This window comes from Mytilus trossulus, chromosome 13, assembly GCF_036588685.1.
Source record: "Mytilus trossulus isolate FHL-02 chromosome 13, PNRI_Mtr1.1.1.hap1, whole genome shotgun sequence".
Taxonomy (NCBI): Eukaryota; Metazoa; Mollusca; class Bivalvia; order Mytilida; family Mytilidae; genus Mytilus; species Mytilus trossulus.
Window position 1 is genome coordinate 13,498,392 of NC_086385.1, and position 7,753 is coordinate 13,506,144.

The following is a 7,753-nucleotide window of genomic DNA, read 5'->3' on the forward strand; positions in this document are numbered from 1 at the left end:
GATTTTCAATTTTCATAAATAAGTATTGCAACATAGTGTGGGTTCTGCCTTATTTTATCGTTATTAAGACTTTATTGTTAAAACTATTTTGCAAACGGCAAGATGAATAGAAAGTTATGCAACTGTAGTCAGTTTAAACAAGAGAAGTACAGGTTAAAATAGGAGTAACATAAATAAAAAAAAAGAACGGTCAGATCAGCTACCATTCTTTCTACGCGAACTTTGATACAGTGTGTAACGCTTGTATATATTTACCTACTCGGTAGAGAGGGTCTCTTCAACAACAAGAGACATGACGCATTGCAGGGAAAGCGGAAACGAAGCTGCAAAAAGCCAATTAACCTTCTGACACCTAAGTCAACCTCCATACTTTGGACCTGGAATGTAAGAACCATGTACCAAAGTGGCAAAGCAGCAATCATAGCCAATGAAATGAAACAGTACAACATAGAAATACTAGGGTTGAGCGAGACTCGATGGATTTCAACTGGTAAGACAATGCTTGCTACTGGTAAAACTATTTTATATTCTGGACACCAAGAGGATGGTAGTCCACATACAGAAGGAGTTGCCATGATGATGTCAAAGGAAGCCAATAGGGAACTTATATCTTGGGAACCTATAAGTTCAAGAATAATAACAGCAACATTTCGAACAAAGCATAAGCGAATAAGAGCAAACTTTATACAGTGCTATGCACCAACAAATAATGCCGATGAAAATGACAAGGACAATTTCTATAACACCTTAAATGGAATTCTAAACCAACAAAAAGAAAAAAGATCTAACAGTACTGATCGGCGATTTCAATGCCAAAATAGGAAACGGCAATATGGGGTATGAGCAATCAATGGGAAATCATGGACTTGGTATAATGAATGAAAATGAAAAAAGATTTGCAGAATTATGTGCCAATAATAAATTTGTCATTGGAGGAAGTATATTTCCACACAAACGCATCTACAAGGCAACATGGGTATCACCAGACCATGTCACAGAAAACCAAATTGACCATTTCTGCATAAACAACAAATTTAGGAGATCGCTCCAAGATGTTTGTGTAAAGAGGGGAGCAGATGCTGCATCCGACCACCACCTCCTGATTGGAAAAATAAGAATGAAACTTAGGAAAGTATACACCATGAAAAACTCATCAAGGGTGAAATACAATGTCAACTTCTTTAGAGAAAAAACAGAGAAAGAACAGTTCAACATAACACATTCAAACAAATTCCAGCTGCTAGAAGAACTTGATAACATCGAAGACCAGTGGAGTCAGATAAAAGAGGTAATAAACAGCACATGTGAAGAAACTCTTGGTAGAAAAACACACACCCAAAAAGAATGGATTACACCAACCACTCTTAGGAAAGTTAATGAGAGAAAACAGAAAAAAGACAAATTGAATAGAAGCAACACTAGAAAATCAAAAGCTGATGCTCAAACTGACTACAACAAAACCCACAAGGAAGTAAGACAGTGTGTAAGAAAAGATAAAAGAGCATACATTGAAAATCTTGCCTCACTAGATGAGGAAGCTGCAAACATGAGAAACATGAAAAATCTGTATGATACCACCAATAAACTTGCTGGCAAATTTAGACAAACCGGTCAACAAGTTAAAGACAAAAATGGGGAGGTCTTTACCACTATTGAAGAACAGATTGCTAGATGGGCCGAATACTTTAAATAACTTCTGAATAGACAACCCCCAGCTAATACACCAGTTATCAACAAAGCAGATGAAGAGCTTCACATATATATTAACTTTCCTACAAAAGTAGAAATTAAACAAGCTGTAAAAAAGTTGAAGTCAGGAAAGGCAGCAGGTCCGGACAACATTCCACCAGAAGCCCTAAAGGCCAACCCAGACCTAACAGCTAACCTCTTACATTAACTTTTCCGTGATATATGGCAGCAAAAGAAATGCCTCAGGAATGGAATTAGGGCCACCTGATAAAACTACCAAAGAAAGGCAACCTTAAAGAATGCAAAAATTACAGAGGAATTGCATTATTATCAGTGGCAGCAAAGGTACTGAATAGAATTCTCCTTATACGACTTCTAAAGGCTATAGACGAAAAACTCCATGAACAGCAAGCCGGATTTTGGAAAGACCGATCATGCATAGCTCAGATAGCCACACAACGCATAATAATTGAACAGTCCTTAGAGTGGAACACCTCGTTACTGATCAACTTCGTTGACTTCGAAAAGGCATTCGACAGCTTGGACAGAGAAACCCTTTGGAACATCATGGCACACTATGGAATACCACAACCTTTTATAAACATCATCAGAAACTCCTATAACAACATGAAATACAGAGTTATACATGGAGGCAAGCTCAGTGAGAGTTTTGATGTTAAAACTGGAGTAAAACAAGGCTGCATGCTATCACCTGTTCTTTTTCTCTTGGCAATAGACTACATTATGAAAGAAGCAACTGAAGGGAAAAGAAATGGAATCCAATGGACAATGTGGCAACAACTAGAAGACTTGGATTTTGCAGATGATATAGCCCTGATATCCAGTACACAACATCAAATGCAAGAAAAAACAACCCTTCTCTCTTCAACATCTTTAAAGCTTGGACTCAAACCTAACGAAGAAAAAACAAAAGTTATGAAGATCAACACCAAAAGTAAACAACCAATAAAGATGAACAACACCAACATAGAAGAACTAGAGGAGTTTACTTATCTAGGAAGCATTGTTAATATAGAAGGAGGTACAGACGCTGATGTAAAAGCAAGAATAAACAAAGCCAGAGTCATCTTTAACATTCTAGGGAAAGTATGGAGTGCCAAAAACATCTCAAGTAACACAAAAATGAAAATTTTCAATTCCAACGTTAAATCAGTGCTCTTGTATGGATCAGAGACATGGAGAACAACCAAAACAATGTTTTCTAGACTCCAAAGGTTCATCAACTAGTGCCTAAGAAGAATCATGAACATCAGATGGTTCGATAAAGTAAGAAATGAAGACCTATGGAAAAGAGCTGGACAAGAACCCATTGACATCAAAATGAAGAAAAGAAAATGGATATGGATAGGCCACACACTGCGAAAACCAGCAAGCAGCATTACAAGACAAGCACTTAAGTGGAACCCTCAAGGAAAAAGAAACCGAGGACGACCAAGAAACACCTGGCGTAGGGATACAGAATCGGAAATAAAGCAGCAAGGACACAACTGGAACACACTAGAAAAGCTTGCCCAAAATCGAGTTAGATGGAGGGAGTTCGTTAATGGCCTATGCTCCCCGGAGGAGCCAAGGGTCTAAGTAAGTAAGTAAGAAACGCTTGTATAGTATTAACCTTATTATTAAACTAAAAGTTTAATACAAAATTCTAATTACTGAGGACATGTTATTTTCTAAAGCAAATGATTTCACCCTCAGTTTTTAGTTGGGTTCATGTCGCTCAGTTTTTTGTTTTCTATGTTGTTTTGTATACTGTTGTTTGTCTGTTTGTCTGTTTGTCTGTTTGTCATTTTCTTTTTTAACCATGGCGTTTTCAGTTTATTTTGTACTATGATTTGAATGTCCCTTTGGTATTATCCGCCTCTCTTTTGAATCACAATGTAAAACCAGAAATGAACACTTGAATAGAATTTTTTTATTATTCTACCAATACTTTCTTAAATAATTTATCATCAATTCACGCTTTGCGATTTCAATTGAGTGTCACATGATTATATTATTTAAGTACTTCCTTGGTTTTTTTTTAATTATACTCTTTTATGTTTTGAAATATTTGAAGTATTTCCCTTTTGACTAATTCAAGGACCAATTATAAATCATTGCCAATATGTGATGTATAAACTCATTTCAATTATAAATGAATAAGTAGCATCTTCATTTGTTGCGCATAAAGTTTTTTAACATTAAAGGTACATGTACTTACTTAGAGATTGGTACAATTTTTCCCTGAACACAAGTTTTACATTTTGTTAACGTGTGCAATGGTTGAAAAGGAATTATTTCATTATTGGTATTCCATTATTTGTCATAAATATTAATTAACAGCTTTATATATCATGGAAATACATCCTTCAAAGAAAAATAACCAATTAGCTGAGTGTTTATTGCGTTTCCATGTCATTTGGTCTCTTGTGGATAGTGGTCTAAAGAGGTTTGGCGTCCAAACTTGTATTCATACGTGAGGAATTCTAATGTGTCGCCAAGCCACTCATCCCTCCTGGGAGAGGCATTTATTCGATGGGTTATACATGGTGCCAAATCCGGCATTCTGACCCTCTCCTGACACTTACATTTTATTCTCGAAAACCTCATATTTATAAGAAACAATTTTACATATGACACTTTTTAAGTTAACTTCAAAATTTAGAAAACAGAATTTGAAACCTGAAATGTGTTAACAAAGGCAACAATTCAACTTGATAGACAGAGAGGAATACCCCTGACACCTTGATAGGGGTTTGGACAGCATATTTATAAAAAGAAAAAAGAAAAAGAAAGAAAAATGTGTGCAATTCTGTAAACCGCACGTAATTTTCCTAGAAAAAAATAATAACTAATATATTTTCGAAAGATAAGTATAACATGTTTACCTATAAAATTTAGAATTGAAATGGGGAATACGTCAAAGAGACAACAACCCGACCAAAGAACAGATGACAGCCGAAGGCCACCAATGGGTCTTCAATGCAGCGCGAAAATCCCGCACACGGAGGCGGGCCTAAGCTATCCCCTAAATAAAAATGTGTACTAGTTCAGTGAAAATTGACTTCATAATAAACTCCAAAACATATAAATGAACTAGAAAAAAAACCAACATACAAGACTAAAAAAGGCCAGAGGCTCCTGACTTGGGACAGGCGCAAAAATGCAGCGGAGTAAAACATGTTATTATATCGTTATTCTATGTTCTATGGTATTACTTTTAAATCGGTTATGGGAACAAGTTGTTGCAATCAATATCATGATGTACTCTATACATTTTTGTTGCAGCAGCTTAAACATTCAACGAAGTCGTTTGTTTTATTGCATCACTCGTAATATTCTAGACAACCATTTGGTAGAATGACAAATTCATTAATGAGATAACATATTCAATGCATCATGTTCAGACGTTCTTGAGAAGCTGTTGTTTATGCGTATTTATCTTTTCTGTCATTCTGCAATTCATGGCATGTAAAACACTGGTAGAGTCCAACTTAATTTTGTCACAAAGTCTTGTTCTCTAAATCATGTGTTGTTCGTTTTATTTCTTTCTGTATACCTGTGGGTTTTTTTTTAGTGAAAACATATGTTTGTAGACAGTCTGGTCGTTTTTATCTCTCATATTGTTGTTCGTTATATATAGTGGTTGCAAGAATAATAAACTTTAAATACATAAAGGCAACAGTTGTATACCACTGTTCAAAAGTCATAAATCGATGGAGAGAAGACAAATCCGGGCTACAAACTAAAACCAAAGGAACCCACCAACTATAAGAGAAAAACAACAGAAAAAACAACAGAAACACTTAAGGTGGTATGGGAGTCTAAAATAAAAATGATAGAATTTGTGCATACTTTGTCAAAATATAGTATCTATTGATACATGTTTTAAAATATCCAGGTTGTGACAAAATGCCAAATTTTGTATGGATTATACAGAAAAAAACACATTTTTGTGAATAGAAACTAAACAAAATGATACAATTGTAAAATAAATTAGGAAAAGATTGCTTTCAGACAATGCTTTGAGAATATCAAAAGAAAAGATAGGATAACCGTCCGTTTTTTTCGGCTAAAAGACAAAATAGTAAAATTTCATGTAGAGTCCTTCAGAAAATGCACGCTTTTAGAGTTACCTCCCCTTAAATTGCCAATTTAAAAATATCAAAAAACAACCAAAAATAACATACACTTGTAAAACTATTAATATTTTTAAGTTATATTCTTATAAATTGGTTCTTTTAAATGAAAATTCACATTAAATATCTGCAATTCTTCATCAAATTTTGCTAACTTGATAGTAAATATGGACCTTAGTTTCTGTGTTTTTTACAATCCAAGATGGCGAAAGACACCCATACCACCTTAAGTGTAACAAAATTAACTCAAAAACAGTATACATAGAAACGAACTATTTGATAACAACTGTCTTATTTCTGACTAGGTACAGGAAGTTTTAAGTAAAAATTGTGAGTTAAACCTGGTTTTATGGCTAGAAAATTCTCCCGCTGAAATACATTTCATAGGAGTCGTTTATCAAATAATAATCTGATGTGATTTTATTGGGTATTTTAAAATGTGATAAAACAAGTCACACGTTTTTTTTTTATTTTCTTTTCCTGACGAAAACCTCTTTATTATTTCAAAATATTGCAAAAAAATAAATTTATAAGTATAACCATATCAATGATAATTCATGTCAAAACAGAAGTGCTGACTACTGGGTTGGTGATACCCTCGGGGAGGAAACATGTGAAAATCGACAGAAACAACAATGATTTTTATCTTTTATAAGCTGATGTTGGACGCATTATGCAAACGATCGATTGAATACTAATGTCGTTCAAACTAAATTGCTGTTGTTTTCTGACTTGACGAAGTCATGTGTCTGTTTTGTTTTCGTGTTCATGTGATCTGTCTGTTCATTTCTTCTACAGGCACCTCGTTTAACTTTTACAGAAACGGCAGCTACAACTACCATCAAAAACATTGTAGCTATAATGATAGTGTACACCTGCATGTGTTGAAATGTTGCTTTTTCTTCTGGAATAGATTGATTAAAATATTTAAATTCGTCAGATTATATTAGTTATAATATATTTATGTTGCATAATTGACCTTGGCAAATACTTAGGAGATAACTGTAATGTATTTTGTACGCTTTAGAATGGTTTCATTGTTGACAAAAAGAAGATGTTGAGGCTCAGAATGTGACTGTCTTGTTTATTTTGTGTGAAAATGACATCCCAAAAAAATATTGGAATTCAAATGGTGGCTTTCTTAGTTACGGACTGGTAGAATGTGGAAAATAACCCTTCAAAATATTTTTCACTGTCCAATGAAAATTATTGTTGTAAACGAATTGCATAAGAATTGAGGTTTGGTGTCATGGGATAAGACTAAAAGTCATCAATTGAAAAAAGTGTATAAAATGCTATGGTACAAATGTGCATCTACTTTATTTTGTTACGTGTGGTGTATAATCAATTATGATGTTTTGTCTTTGATTGTGATTTTTTTTTGTCTTTTTTAAATAAACAACTTTTTTCTTATTTTGTAGATATTTATTTAAAATTTCTACGTTGATCATACTGTATTAAATACTCATCGCGTCCACTTTTTTCAAGAAGTCGTGGCAGGAACACGGACATTTCGTCACTCAGCCATGGCAAGCAAATCTTCAAACTGCAGATTTTCAGTTGTTCAAAAGGCGTGTCTTTTAATCGTTCGAAAACTTGGACTTGATTGCACATATGTGGTACCAATGATGCTGTCTGTCTAGCGTATAATTGACGATACGTATCATCAAATTAAACACCGTGTTTCGTTCTATACTGCATTATAATACTGGTTGAACTTTGTGTTGTATTTGGCATTGTCAATTTTATAGTATTATGATTCTGTAAGATGGGGTTCCATGTAGAGTAGACAAGCCCGATATTCCTGATCCAACATCCTAACTCATGTAATTTTTATTCCTTTTATCTACATGCATATCTCTGTTTCATGAAGGGGGGATGGTTTGGTAACTTATTTTATTCTTGGTGTTATGTTTTTGCCGTAT